The sequence below is a fragment of the Anolis carolinensis genome, chromosome 1, assembly GCF_035594765.1.
Source record: "Anolis carolinensis isolate JA03-04 chromosome 1, rAnoCar3.1.pri, whole genome shotgun sequence".
NCBI lineage: Eukaryota > Metazoa > Chordata > Lepidosauria > Squamata > Dactyloidae > Anolis > Anolis carolinensis.
The window spans coordinates 8756056-8769725 of record NC_085841.1 but is presented as its reverse complement, the minus strand read 5'-3'; the positions used below and the strand labels follow the sequence as shown (position 1 = coordinate 8769725).

The following is a 13670-nucleotide window of genomic DNA, read 5'->3' as shown; positions in this document are numbered from 1 at the left end:
TATTTTTGAATATTTACCATATTTCAAAGAAAAACAGTAAACTAGCTCTGTCAGTGGAAAAGTAAGGTCAACAAAAAAAAAAATGCCCGACTGCTCACTGGAGGGAAGGATATTAGAGGCAAAGATGAAATATTTTGGCCACATCATGAGAAGGCAGGAAAGTTTGGAAAAGATCATGATGCTGGGGAAAAAGGAAGGAAAAAGGAAGGAAAAAGGAAGAGAAGCCGACCAAGGGCAAGATGGATGGACGGTATCCTTGAAGTGACTGGCTTGACCTTGAGGGAACTGGGGGCGGCAATGGCCAACAGGGAACTCTGGCCTGGACTGGTCCATGAGGTCACGAAGAGTGGGAAACGACTGAGTGAATGATGATGAAGAAGAAGACAGTTGCACATGGATGCACCTTGCACGTGTCTACTATGCATATGAAGTATACAAGCATATATATGTATATATTGGGTTGAAAAATATTGCCAGTTCTTTGAATGAAGTACATCTTGATTTTCACCAGGGTCTTTGAGAAATCTTAAAGAAAACGAGTGAATTGTGCGCTGGATAGTGCTACATTTGGGTGTATCTGTAATTGGTTAACAGACTGAACCTAGGGGATACTCATTGATAATTGCTTTCCATTACTTGTGGCTTCGTATCAGTGGCTTCGTATCAGTCCCTCCTCTCCTTCCGGAAGAACCTGAAAACCTGGCTTTTCCGGAAAGCCTTTGATGAGTGAATTCTGTTGGTTCAAGTTGTCTGCCTACATAATAATAGACCCACTGATTCGCCTTCTTATTGTCATTATTGTCATTTCTAGTACTTTAATAACTATGTCAATTACGTAACTACCTCCCCCCGATTTGACACATTCGCCCTTTGGCCTAGACTTGAGTTTTATATCTGTTTTTAACGCTTTTTCCTGCAATATCGTTTTTATGATGGTTTTACTGATATTGTTGATTTATTGTTGTAAATTTATGTGTTTTGATTTGTTTTTATATTGTGATGTTGGGCAAGGCCCCATGTGAGCCGCCCCGAGTCCCTACAGGGAGATGGGGCGGGATACAAGAATAAAATTATTATTATAAATTATTAACTTTTCCACATATAGGTCTGGACAGCCCAAAAGACAATTAAAATTTCCTGGATCAAATCAAACATTGTGATGAGTCTGGATTCTTTTCCTTTTCATCGACTCAAGTTGGAGGTGTGACTCTTTTTTGGTGATTTGTTTGAACAGTAGCAAACATCTGTGTCCAACTGCCAGAAGAAAAGACTTGGATCCCAACTACAATGCCATATATTGCAGTTTGGAACTGCATTATATCCCACTGCAGATGGGGCCAGCCTCCTGTCCTAAACTGACATATTTTGGCATTGAACTTGTGATGTAGAGGCAAATGAGGCACATTTCTCCCCACTACATGATCTCTGCTACAGCAATATTACTTCTAGTTGCAGTTTTCTGAGCATTGGGAAACCTTTATTTTGCAAGGAAAAAATAGTATAGTCACAGTACACAACCCAGAACAGGTTAAAAACTACTTAATTCATCCACACAACTTTGCTGAGAGCATCCAAAAGGTTACTTGTTCAAATACAGCTCCCAGAAACCCTCTGTCAACCAGTACTTACTTATTTACTTACTTTAGGCGATCCCTCGTAGTTCGAGGACAATGGTCTTCCAGTTGTGGGGTCTTGGGGGCAGGCCTGTAGCCCCCCCCCCCCCCAAAAATTTTCAGCTTTAAAAAAAACCTGGTTTATTCATGAATTTTAACTGGTTAACCATACTAAGTCTATGAGATGCAAAAAATTAAGAGTCCCTCCAGGCACTATCTCAAGCAGATATTGACAGGTCTGTAGCCGGGGGGGGGGGGGGTTAGGGGTTCAAACCCCCCCCCCCCGAAATTTTCAAAACCCCTCCCAAAATTTTTTTCTGGCTACAGCCCTGCTTGGGGATGTGTACGTAAATGGCTGAAGAGACCTATTCTTGACCCGCATGTTCTCCCGCAGTGAGGACATTGGTTTCCAGGTGGAAGGCGGTCCCGGTCGGGGTTAGCTTGACGCTCCTTCCTCATGGCACGTTTCTCCCTTAAGCCCTCCATTCGTGCCTCTTCGAACTTTGCAGCACTGCTGGTCACAGATGACCTCCAATTAGAGCGCTCAAGGGCCAGGGCTTCCCAGTTCTCAGTGTCTATGCCACAGTTTTTAAGGTTGGCTTTAAGCCCATATTTAAATCTCTTTTCCTGCCCACCAACATTACATTTCCTGTTCTTGAGTTCGGAGTAGAGCAACTGCTTTGGGAGACGGTGATCGGGCATTCGGACAACGTGGCCAGTCCAGCGAAGTTGATGGTGTAGGAGCATCGCTTCAATGCTGGTGGTCTTTGCTTCCTCAAGCATGCTGACATTTGTCCGCCTGTCTTCCCAAGAGATTTGCAGGATTTTTCTGAGGCAATGCTGATGGAAATGCTCCAGGAGTTGAGTGTGACGTCTATAGACCGTCCACGTTTCGCAGGCGTAGAGCAGGGTTGGGAGGACAATGGCTTTGTAAACAAGCATCTTGGTATCTCTACGGATGTCCCGATCATAAAACACTCTCTGCTTCATTCAGAAAAAAGCTGCACTTGCAGAGCTCAGGCGGTTTTGTATTTCAGTGTCGATGTTGACTTTTGTGGAGAGGTGGCTGCCAAGGTAGCGGAAATGGTCAACGTTTTCTAATGTTACACCATTAAGTTGTATTCCTGGCTTTGCAGAGGGTTTAGCTGGAGCCTGTTGGAAGAGCACTTTGTTTTCTTGATGTTCAATGATAGTCTGAGCTTCTCGTATGCTTCTGCGAAGGTGCTTAGAGTGGCTTGTAGGTCTTCTGAATGTGCACAAACTACGTTATCATCAGCATATCGGAGTTCTATAACAGATGTTGTTGTGACCTTGGTTTTGGCTTTCAGTCTGCTGAGGTTAAATATCCTGCCATCTGTCCGATAGATGATTTCCACTCCAGTGGGAAGCTTCCCATCAACAAGGTGAAGTATCATAGCGATGAAGATGGAAAATAAGGTAGGGGCAATAACACATCCCTGCTTGACACCTGATTCCACCTTAAATGGGAGCCGTTGCTACCCAAGACTGTTGCCATCATGTCATCATGGAGGAGCTGAAGGATGTTCACAAATTTTTCAGGGCACCCGATTTTTTGGAGGATGGTCCAGAGAGCGCTGCGATTCACTGTGTCAAATGCCTTTGCAAGGTCAATGAATGCCATGTACAGAGGTTGATTTTGTTCCCTGCATTTTTCTTGGAGTTGTCGTGCAGTGAAGATCATGTCCACTGTTCCTCTGGGATTCTGGGAGGGTGTCTTCTGAGACAAGGAGAAGGCGGTTTGCAAGGATTCTTGCGAGGATTTTCACAGCGGAGGTTAGAAGGGAGATACCGCGATAGTTCCCGCAGTCTGTTCTATCCCCTTTCTTGAAAAGGGTGATGATGGTGGCATCCTTGAAGTCTGCTGGGATTTTCTCAGTCACCCACACTTTTTCAATGAGCTGGTGGAGTTGTTGTATCAGCTCAGGTCCACCTGCTTTGAAGATTTCAGCAGGAACCCCATCAGGTCCGTTGGCTTTGTTGTTTTTTGTTGGCTGATGGCATTGCTGACTTCTTCCAAACTAGGCAGTGCTGTAAGCTCATCCCTGGTTTGTTGTTGCGGGATTTGTGAGAGGGCCTCTTCGGCCACATTGGAGCTGCGATTCAGCAGGTTCTGGTAGTGCTCTTTCCAACATAGTGCAATTGATGTTTTGTCCTTCAGAAGTTTGGTTCCATCTGATGAGCGTAGAGGCTGTATGCCATGGTTTCTTGGTCCGTAAATGATCTTTGTGGCAAAATCCCTGAGCATCATGGATGATTGCAAAGTGTTGGTTTTTAGCAAGGTTAATTAAGAGGGTTGAGAGTCGTTCATTGATGCCAGTGGGTGCTTCAGTCAGGTGCTTCACCAGGTCGTTTCTGATAGCAAAGCCAACTCCATGTATTCTTCGCTCTTCTTCAGGCAGTCCCTTCCAGAAGAAGGTGTAGCCTCCTTTTTCTTCCTTCAGCTGTCCCTCTCCTGCTCTCTGAGTCTCCTGAAGGGCTGCTATGTCGATCTTAAAGCATCCCAGCTCCCTTGCAATGATAGCAGTCCTGCGTTCAGGGCGTTTGCTGTCAGTGTTATCCAACAGTGTCCATACGTTCCATGTTCCAAAGTTCACTTCTCTTTTTTGGCCGCAGAGTGGTGACCCCTCTGGACACGGCAGTCCAGTCAGGGTAAGAGAGGCAGACTATGTTTAGGGTACCTTTACTAGCCCCTTCCCTGTGTGGGGTGAGCAGAGCGGATCCTAAAAAGGGCTGCTCAGTCATGGATACAGCTGCCGGACTACTCAACTGCCTCAGACCTTGAGGTAGAGCAACTGAGTCCATATCCACCACCCATGTGCCAGTCTGTGACTAGGGGCTTCCAGATTTCACAGTCCTGCCCCCGTCGCCACTCGCTGATTGCCATGGGACTTTTGTTGGTTTGTTTTTATTTTTCTTGGAAGACGCCTATGCATGATTTTTTTTTTAATGTGTGGAGGTTGGTACATGGCCGGTCACAGAGTGAGGTCCCAGCAGTGGTGTGATTATACAACAACAGTGGCGTCTCAGTCTGTTTCAGCCTTCTTCCACCTTCACAGCTGTTGTAATATGTACTATGTTATCCTCCGCCTGCTCCGCCGTTGAGGTCTTTGGGTCTTCAGATTGTGCTTGGTCTGGAACCTCCCCTGTGACCCCTCCTGGGAGTACATGACTCCAGTGGTTGTGCCCGCAGGTTCATTGGAACACACAAGCCCCCTCACCACGACAAGGTGACAATCCATCGAGGGGGACCAGTAGTTATATCTGGAATGGGTTTCTGATAACTATACTACACAAAATAAAATTTTCAAGTCCAGACTCTTTGACTTCAACTGAAGGATAGTTTGACACAACTTGCTGTTTTAAAAAGTCAACAAATCAGATTTGAGGGTATCCTTTTTATCACCCTAAACATATGTGTTTGGGACACATACTTGAAGAAAACTTGAACTATCAGCTTCTACAGTAGGTCTACATATCCTACGGCCCTCTAGGTATTTGGGACTCCAACTCTGAGAATCCCTAGCCAGCTTGTCCAATGGTCAGGAGCTGAAATCCAAAATACCACAAGTTGTGCAGGCCAGATCTAGCATAATTCTTAACCACAACTCTAACCCTGTTCTTTCTCTTTTTATGTAATATATACCCAGGATACACTCCAATCAAATTCTGTCCCAGATGGTGCAAGGGAAAGTGTACCAAAGATGAATAGCCAGGATCACCAAGAGTAATATTCCAAGTAAGTGCCTACATCTACTGCTGTAAAAAAAATTGTGTGAGGAAGAGATCACAAGATCATGACTTCTCAAAGCAAATAGGTATGCCATAGAATTCAAATAATGAAAAGGAGAAAGAGGAAGGAGGAAGAGGAGAAGAAGGGGAAGAAGAAAGATTTAAATAGGAGCAATAGAAATGTTTCATATTTCAGTTGCTTGGATCTATTAAATTTCATACTATGTGTGTGGTTGATAAAATGAAGTTATTCCACAATGAATTTTCACAATGAAGTGACATTCTTCAAGTATCATGGTTCCAAGCAATTTAGAACTATAATGCTGTTTTCTTTAACACGTTGAAATGAATCCAAAAGGATATTGGATGACTACCAAAAAAAATCTGTTCCTTTTGGATGCCAGTTTTCCTGTTGGCATCCAGAACATTCCCTAAAAAGATGCTAAAAAAATTAGATGCCCTAAAATTGTCACAGAAGCAGCTTCACATTACTTTGTGACTAAAATTAATTCTCTCCCTCTTATCTTCTGTATCTAGTTATTACTGAACGAATGTTTATAGATTGTTTAGGTTGGCCAATTTCAAAGCACTCTGGTTTTTCAGAAATTAATGAAATGTTTATTAAAGTAATAATGGCAACATAGTGTATAGACATGAAACAGCAATTAATTGCGTTTATCAGCAATTAAACATAACCATAATGCCTAGAACACAATCCTTCAGATAGTATGGGAACTCAGGAAAACCTCCTTTACTCAATGATATATAAATAAAGGATGCCCCACTTCTTCCTTAGACTGTTGGGATTCTGGAGGAATCAACATTCAACCATGAATTATTTCTCCCTCCTTCTGTGCTTTCCAGGTGAGAAAGAAACATATCTCTATCTACACACACAAAAACACATATATTGGGCTGAGGTAGGAGAAATTGAATCTGTGGATCACATGTGACTTTCTAACTCCTTTGCTTTCCACTAAGACAGGGGTTCTCAAATTGTGGTCCGTGGAGCCCTCGGGGCTCTGCATGTGATAGTAAGGGTTCTGCACCGTGCTGTTTCCCACCTCCTCCTCTTTCCTCCTTCAGAGAAATGCAAGGAAATTAAAGTTCCCAAAAACAACAGCAATACCAGCAGCAGTGTCCTCTGGACTCTTTTTCCCTGCCTTTCTCACTGTCTAGACTCTTTTTCTTGCCACCCAGACCACCTTTCTTTCATTGCTTCCAAAACCCGTTTTTCCTCCTACTGCTCAGGGGGTACTTTGTGTTTTTCTTGCAGGACAGAGGGGGTTGGATTCAATGGCCTCAGGGGTCTTCCACTACAATACTGTTAAGTTTATGTTGGTTAAAATTATTCTTTATTTTAAATATTGTATTTTTATTTCTTTTTGTACTGTGTGAATTAGTTCACACAAACACTCCCCATCCATATAATATATAAACATTTCTTGGGACTCCATGAGAAATTTTTGCTTCAAAAAAGGCTCCATGGCTGAAAAGATTTGAGAACCCCTGATCTAAGGGTTGGCTCCAGAACCTTCCTGTTGAAGCACGGTGTCCCCTTAACTATCTCTAATCTTTTTACTTCCCAATAAAAGACTAGGGATTAAAATACTATAGTTTAATTCTTCAGAAGCATACTAGAGGTGGTTTCATAATGGTCTTGGTCAGTTTAAGGCAACCAAAACTATAGTAGTGCATGTTAACATGTAACTCCCATGGATCTTCACTTCCGGCTAATTTTTAACCCAGATGATGGGAATTGCTGTCCCAATGCATTTTGCCAGTTTCAGCACCTTTAAAAAAAAGTATTTAGACTTCTTTGGATTCTCAGCCTCTTGTAGCAGCAGGAAGGGGCTTTCATTCCTTCTCAAGTTGTTTGCTTTGCACTGCTGTTTTCAAGGGGAGTGGGAGTTTGTGTGTGGGAAACTCCTTTCCTTCCTTCCCACTTTTAAAAATCTTTCCATCAGTTCATTTTCTCAGACTTTTTTTGTAGCTTTGTCCATTTAAGATTTTGTAACCTTGCCTTAGCAACAGAAGCCCCAGCTAAATTCCTCCCAAATTCTTTTTTTTTTTTCTTGTTTCTTGGCAGTCTGTTTCCCGGTGTGCATGGGGGAAACACACATTTTTTTCTCTTTTAGCTGGTTCTTGAGGCTTGGGAAAGGGGGGCTTTTAAAGTTTCTGATTGTTCCTCACACAAATCTTGTTTTAGGTTGTGGGATCGAATCTCTTTTCTCTCCCACACAGGAACAGTTGCTTTTGGGAAGTATTGCACTTTAACTGGCAGAAGTTTGCAATTTGTACTTTCTGATCACGCTTTATTTTAGTGTCAATTTCAGTACTATACCATTATCTGGGCAGAGACCACAAGGGGGCACTGGAGGGCGAAGGGTAGTTCATTTTATGGGGGTGGGAGAGTTGAAAGAGGAAAACAATTTCCCCCTAATAATAATAATAATAATAATAATAATAATAATAATAATAAAGACAACAGCAACAACAACTTTATTCTTATAACCCACACTCATCTCCCAGAAGGGTCTTGGGCGGCTTACATGGGGTCCAAGTCCAGCATTAAACAAGGAATACAAAGATGCATAATTAAAACATGTAACAATAAACAATATAATTAAAACAGTTTAAAAAGTATAAACATCATAAAATAACATCAATCAACATCAGACCAGTGCTGGAACAGTCGGCATGTTCAGATATTAGAGGGAAGGGCAAGGCTTGTGCAAAAATGCAAAGCAATTAGGCTGTGGCTGGGAGTAAAGTGTTGGAAAAAAAACCACATAAATTAGGGCTGGGCAGCCATGATCAGGAGCTAAACTGTTATTCAAAGGCACATTGGAACAGCCAAGTTTTTAAGTCTTTACGGAAAGTGGGCAGGGTACGGGCTAATCTTTTTCGCTTGTTATTGCCCCGCCCCACCTTCCATGTCATAAAAGAGGGTTATTTCCATTATGGGGACATAGGTGGAAAGAATAACAGGAAAACAGGGGGAAATTGTTTTCCTCCTTCAACCCAACCTCCACTCTCGTGAAATGGATTATGCTTCTCTCTCTAGTGCCCCCTTGTGGCCTCCACCTGGATAATGGAACGGTAACTCCATTTCTTTTGTATTTAGAGGTCTTCTGATGGCATTTTAAGTTCCTTTTAGCTGTCTTTTGGGGGTAAAATTGTAGTTTCTGTGTAGTCTTCTTGAGTTTTTTCTTCCCTTCGGTTAGTCCCAGTCAGGCCTAAACCAAAGGGAAGAGTTTTCTCTTCCCTTCGGTTAAGTCACTTGACTGGGGAAGTGGGGAGTGTGTTACTCCGCATTTCCCCCGTCCCAGTCAGGCCTTTACTGAAGGGAAGAGTTTTCTCCCTCCGGTAAAGGCCTGACAGGTGGGGCCTCCCTATTATTTAACAAGATCCGGTTATCTGAATCACGGCCTGCCCATTTAACTCGGATAACTGGAACTCTACTGTACTATTATATACAATGGCATAATAAAATGTTGTCCCTTATATAAAATGCAAAACCAAAGTTTGCTTTTTGGAAATTTTTGGGAAAGAATATATTCAAGCTGTGGATAATGTAGTCAATGGATACAGAATCTATGGGTACGAAGGGCCGAGTTCACTAAACTGGGTGAGATAATAGAGGTAATCTTTTGAACTCTTTTTTCAGTTCCAAAGAGTAAGGTGTTAATAAATATTTTCTGAACCATGATCTAAATCCAGTTGTGAAGTCTGACTAGAGAAGACTGTTTCAATTCATTTTCACTTCTGCAGAGATGGGATTTACTTCTTTCTTCCCTTTAAAGATAACGGAAGACCATGTTACTTGAGATGCAAGAATACCTGCACTAAAAATGAATATGAGGTTGCAAGGGCATATTGTTCTAACAATCAAATGGTTTGGTGCTGCGGAGTAAAAGGTAATATTCCTTCATTATTGTTTTATGCCACATGGATTTTGTCAGAGGCACTGAAAATTAACAGTGTATTTTTAATTACAAAAATGATGTACGGGCACTGAAATAGTTAAAATGGGGCAAAGGGGCCTCATTTAAAGTAAAGCAAGGGTGAATACCTGCACCTATTTACCGGCATCCGCTAGCATGAGCATGTATGCCCATGCGGTGCGACTGGTGGGGATGAGAGAGAGGGCCTTCTCACTGGTGGCCTCTCAGCTGTGGAATTCCCTTCCCAGTGAAATTAGATCAGCTCCCTCCATCCTGACCTTTAGAAAGAAACTTAATACCTGGCTATGGAATCAAGCATTCGGAGAGTAGGGCAGTGCAATAGGCAGCTGTAATACGATTGGAATGGATTATGATTTTGGGTCTTTGTATTTGTTTTAACAGTTTATTTTATTGTATTTATATGATTTTTTTTACTGATTTCTATGTATAATGTACATTATATTTGTATGTTTATGTTTATTGTGGCATTGAATTATTATTAATTTGGAAGCCACTCTGAGTCCCCTTCGAGTTGAGATAGAGTGGGGTAAAATACAGTAAATTAATAAATAAATTGGTGAGATGCCTGAACTCTTTGTAGAATCATATAGTGAGAAATTAAACTCTACTTTCCATAGTTAGTGAAAAATGCAATGGACTTTTTTTACTGGACAGAAAATACTTTTGTTATTTGAATCTTCACTTCTGCGGAGATTGGATTTATTTCTTTGTTCCCTTTAAAGATGGTATGGGCCCAAGTAATGAGGAAAACCCGTGTCCAATGAGATGCAAGACTTACTGCCCTATAGAGGACGATAAGACTCCACAGGCAATGTGCCCTAATGATGAAATGGTTTGGTGCTGCAAAGGAAAAGGTAACATTCTTCTATTATTGTTTTATGCCACATGGATTATGTTACGAGGGTTGAAGCTAAGCAGGACAGGAGGTGAATAGATGTGGGTACAATGAAAGGCAATGAAGAACCTCCTTTTAAAGTTTGAGTCTCCTGTATCTAAAATGCTTGGGATCAGAGGGTCTTTTGACTTTTAGATTTTTTAAATACTTTGGAATACCTGAATTTGCATATATGTAGTGAATGAGGAATGGGAAGAAAGTGATCAAGTCAGATGTCCAGTACCCACTGAGCTTTTCCCCAAGGAGTCCTGATGGTGATTGGAGAAGAGAAGGAAGGAGGAAGGATCCTGCTTATACATAGGTCTTTTGACAAAGGCAAAGGAAAGAAAATATGCCCATTTTAATTCTTTCTTGAATGGATAGAGGTGGAGTCCAATAAAGTCTTTGTAATTCGATCTTTAAATCCTCATAACGGGTCAGCTTTTCCAGTTGTTTCTCTTCAATCCTGCTGTCACCTGGGATTGCAACATTGACAATCCCATACTTCATTTTTAAACTTTTTTTAAAAAATGATATTTTTTTTTAAAAAAAAGGTAACAAAGAAATACTCATGACTGTGAGGTCACGAGTATTGTGCTCCAAAACTCTGTCTGTCTGAATTCGGAAGTCAGTCTTTTCCAACCCACTTTTTATTTTTATGATGATGACAATGATAATAATAATAATTAACATTGAGGCTGTATTTGTTCCCATTTGGTTTTTTTTTAACTTCAAAATAAGATATGTGCAGTGTGCAGTTTTTAAATAATATCTACTCCGGCCCTCCAATGGTCTGAGGGACCGTGAACTGGCCCCCTGTTTAAAAAGTTTGGGGACCCCTGGTCTTGAGAGACTGAAATTCTTTTTAGGGGATGTGAAAAGTAGATATGCTAAGGGATGTTATGATATCTTCCTTTAATTTAGATTTTGGTAATATGTTCCCACCCCCAGTTGTACAAGTTGTTCCAAAAAGTTTCATGGTTTGAATGGCGTTGGATAGCATTTGGGGTAATGCTTGGATTGTGCTTTCGAATCTTGTTATCAAAAAGCAATGTTTTACAACAGAATGGGCAATCTCGTGGTGAATGGCATTACATATGAAACTAGGTGGACATGCATATTTGTAGGAATATACCCATCTGCATGTAAAGTGGAAGCCAATACAGTCAGGCCATGACATTTTGCATTATCTTCTGAACACTTTTCAAGGGTGGTCTAATGTGGAGTACATTTTAGTAGTATTGTATAACAAAATTTGAAAACTTTTTTGTTCCTAGTTTGAAAGTGCTGTTTCCTTTTTAATTGTGTGGTACTTCCTTTGAAAGTAGTTGTTATATTCCAGAAACTTCATTTCTGTCACTGCCACAAACTATGTTGAATTGGTTGAGACTCTGAGATATTGAGAAGCTATAGCAAAATGTGCCACAGGATGTCCCTCCTGCAAAAACAACATTTTGCAGTTTAATAAATTTTTCCCATGACATTTATAACACAGGAACAAAAATCATGTTACATAGTGTTATATTTCTGCAATGCACTTTAGTTGAGCTGCACTTGAAAAGTCTTCAAAAGCTCCACATTTTACATGATCTTTATATATTATTGGTTTTGTCCAGTCTTTGAGTCTTCTTGCTGAATGTAACAAAGGCAATCTCCTCCAAGGATATGATGATATAAGACTAAGGTAGTTGATCAGATAAGACTGTAAAAATCTTCTCTATATTGTAGGAGATGTGCCGCCTGATATGTGAGCAATTCCTTTGCAAAAGACAGATGCTTCTTCAGCAGCAAGTTGCAGCATATGTGAGCAGTGATTCAGAAGAAGCTGCCCAAAAGCCCTCAATGAATTAAATATCTTATAACAATGCTGTGATATCCTGCTGTTAATAAAACCAAACATGTTGGCCCTAACTTCCATGAATTGGTATCCATCACTGCATCCTGTGACAGTAAACTCTACAGTTTATATCCTATGTGAAGAAGTACTTCATTTTATCTGTCCTGAATAGAGATGTAAATCTTTGAATATTTGGCACTTGTACACAAGGCTGAATAGTTTTCCTCACACCACTCAATATTTGTGCAAGTGTGTCTTTCAGTTAATCCAAGGTCCTACGCTCATACATCTGCAAAACGTGTAACTCGACATTCCTCCTGCTCCTCCATTAAAAAATTATTTGTGCAATTTCAGCTAAGGTTGCTTACAAAATTGCAAATAAAATTTGAAATCAAACAAGAGGAGAGGAGGAGAATCCTGCTTCAATGTCCTTTCAGTGTCAGGATGATGATTTATTTATTTCGTGTCAAAGGCACTGCATATTAAATAAGTTTAAAAGTGATAAAATAAAGGAATCACAAACAGCTAAATAGTTTTGGACCAAAAGCGGGCAACAGCAATCGCATTGTCCGTAGCTTTAAACAACTCCTCCTCCGTGCATGAGGCAGGGCATTGTGGGCAGGCATACATATGCGGAGTTGTTTGTTCTGCTCCATAGTCACACAAGGTGGAAGATTCCTCCAGGTAGTGCCATCTTGCCAGGTTGTCTTTTGATCTGCCCACTCTGCTTCTCAGTCTATTTAGGGACCTCCAAGTTGCCCATTTTTGGTTTGCCCCTGGAGGCAGACCCTCATGAGGGGCCATCCAGTTAGATTTGCCTGGTTTAGCTGCCCAGAGGGACACCCTTGCTGTTGCTGGGGGGACATCAAGAGGAGTGGTGGTTCTCATGAAGCCCTTCCTTGATTTGAGTTTGGTGGGAGGAGGGTGATAGTCATGCAGTGGGTGGCTTTCACAATGTTCAACAATGTTTTTTCTCTCACCGTTAGCAGCAACTTCCCGTCGCACGTCAGGGGGGGCAATGCCAGCTAGCTTATAGAGTTTATAGGATGATGATAAACAACAGCTAATGGAAGAAATAAAGTACTATTTTAGATCAAACAAAATGCCAGAAATAAAGGAAAACAATTAATCTGGGATGCCTTTAAGGCAGTCATCATAGGAAAATGTATCTCAATGGATGGTGGGATTAAGAAAAAATAAAGAGTAAATTAGAGATTTTAAAACAGGAGGGGAAAGTTTTTTCCAGGAATTTTAAAAGAACTGAATGAAAAAAAGAACATTGAAATAACAAAAATACAAGTTTGTTAAGAACGATCTCTATATAAATGCTATCAATAATTCTAAGAGATCGGGAAGATATCTAAAAAAAGAAAGAGTGTAATAGAACAGCAAAACTAAAAGACGAGAACAGTCAAGTAAGATTTAAGGATGATGAAGACAATTAAAAATGTCCTGGATCAAATCAAACAATGCAATGATCTGTCTGAATGATAGCAAACGTCTGTGTTCACCTGCCAGAAGAAAAGTTCCTATCTACACTGACATAGAATACACTTTGAAACTGCATTATATGGCACTGTAGATGGGGTCAGAGTTTCCTGACCCAAACTGACATACTTTGGCATTGA

General features: G+C 41.0%; 1 long non-coding RNA gene across 1 annotated transcript; it reads left to right on the top strand.

The window, feature by feature from the left end:
* The first annotated feature begins 9017 nt into the window (after window positions 1–9017).
* Window positions 9018–12860, top strand: LOC134295526 (uncharacterized). Its single transcript, XR_010002133.1, has 3 exons — window positions 9018–9283; window positions 10054–10185; window positions 11934–12860. It is a non-coding gene; the product is annotated as an uncharacterized LOC134295526 (long non-coding RNA).
* Window positions 12861–13670: the final 810 nt, after the last annotated feature.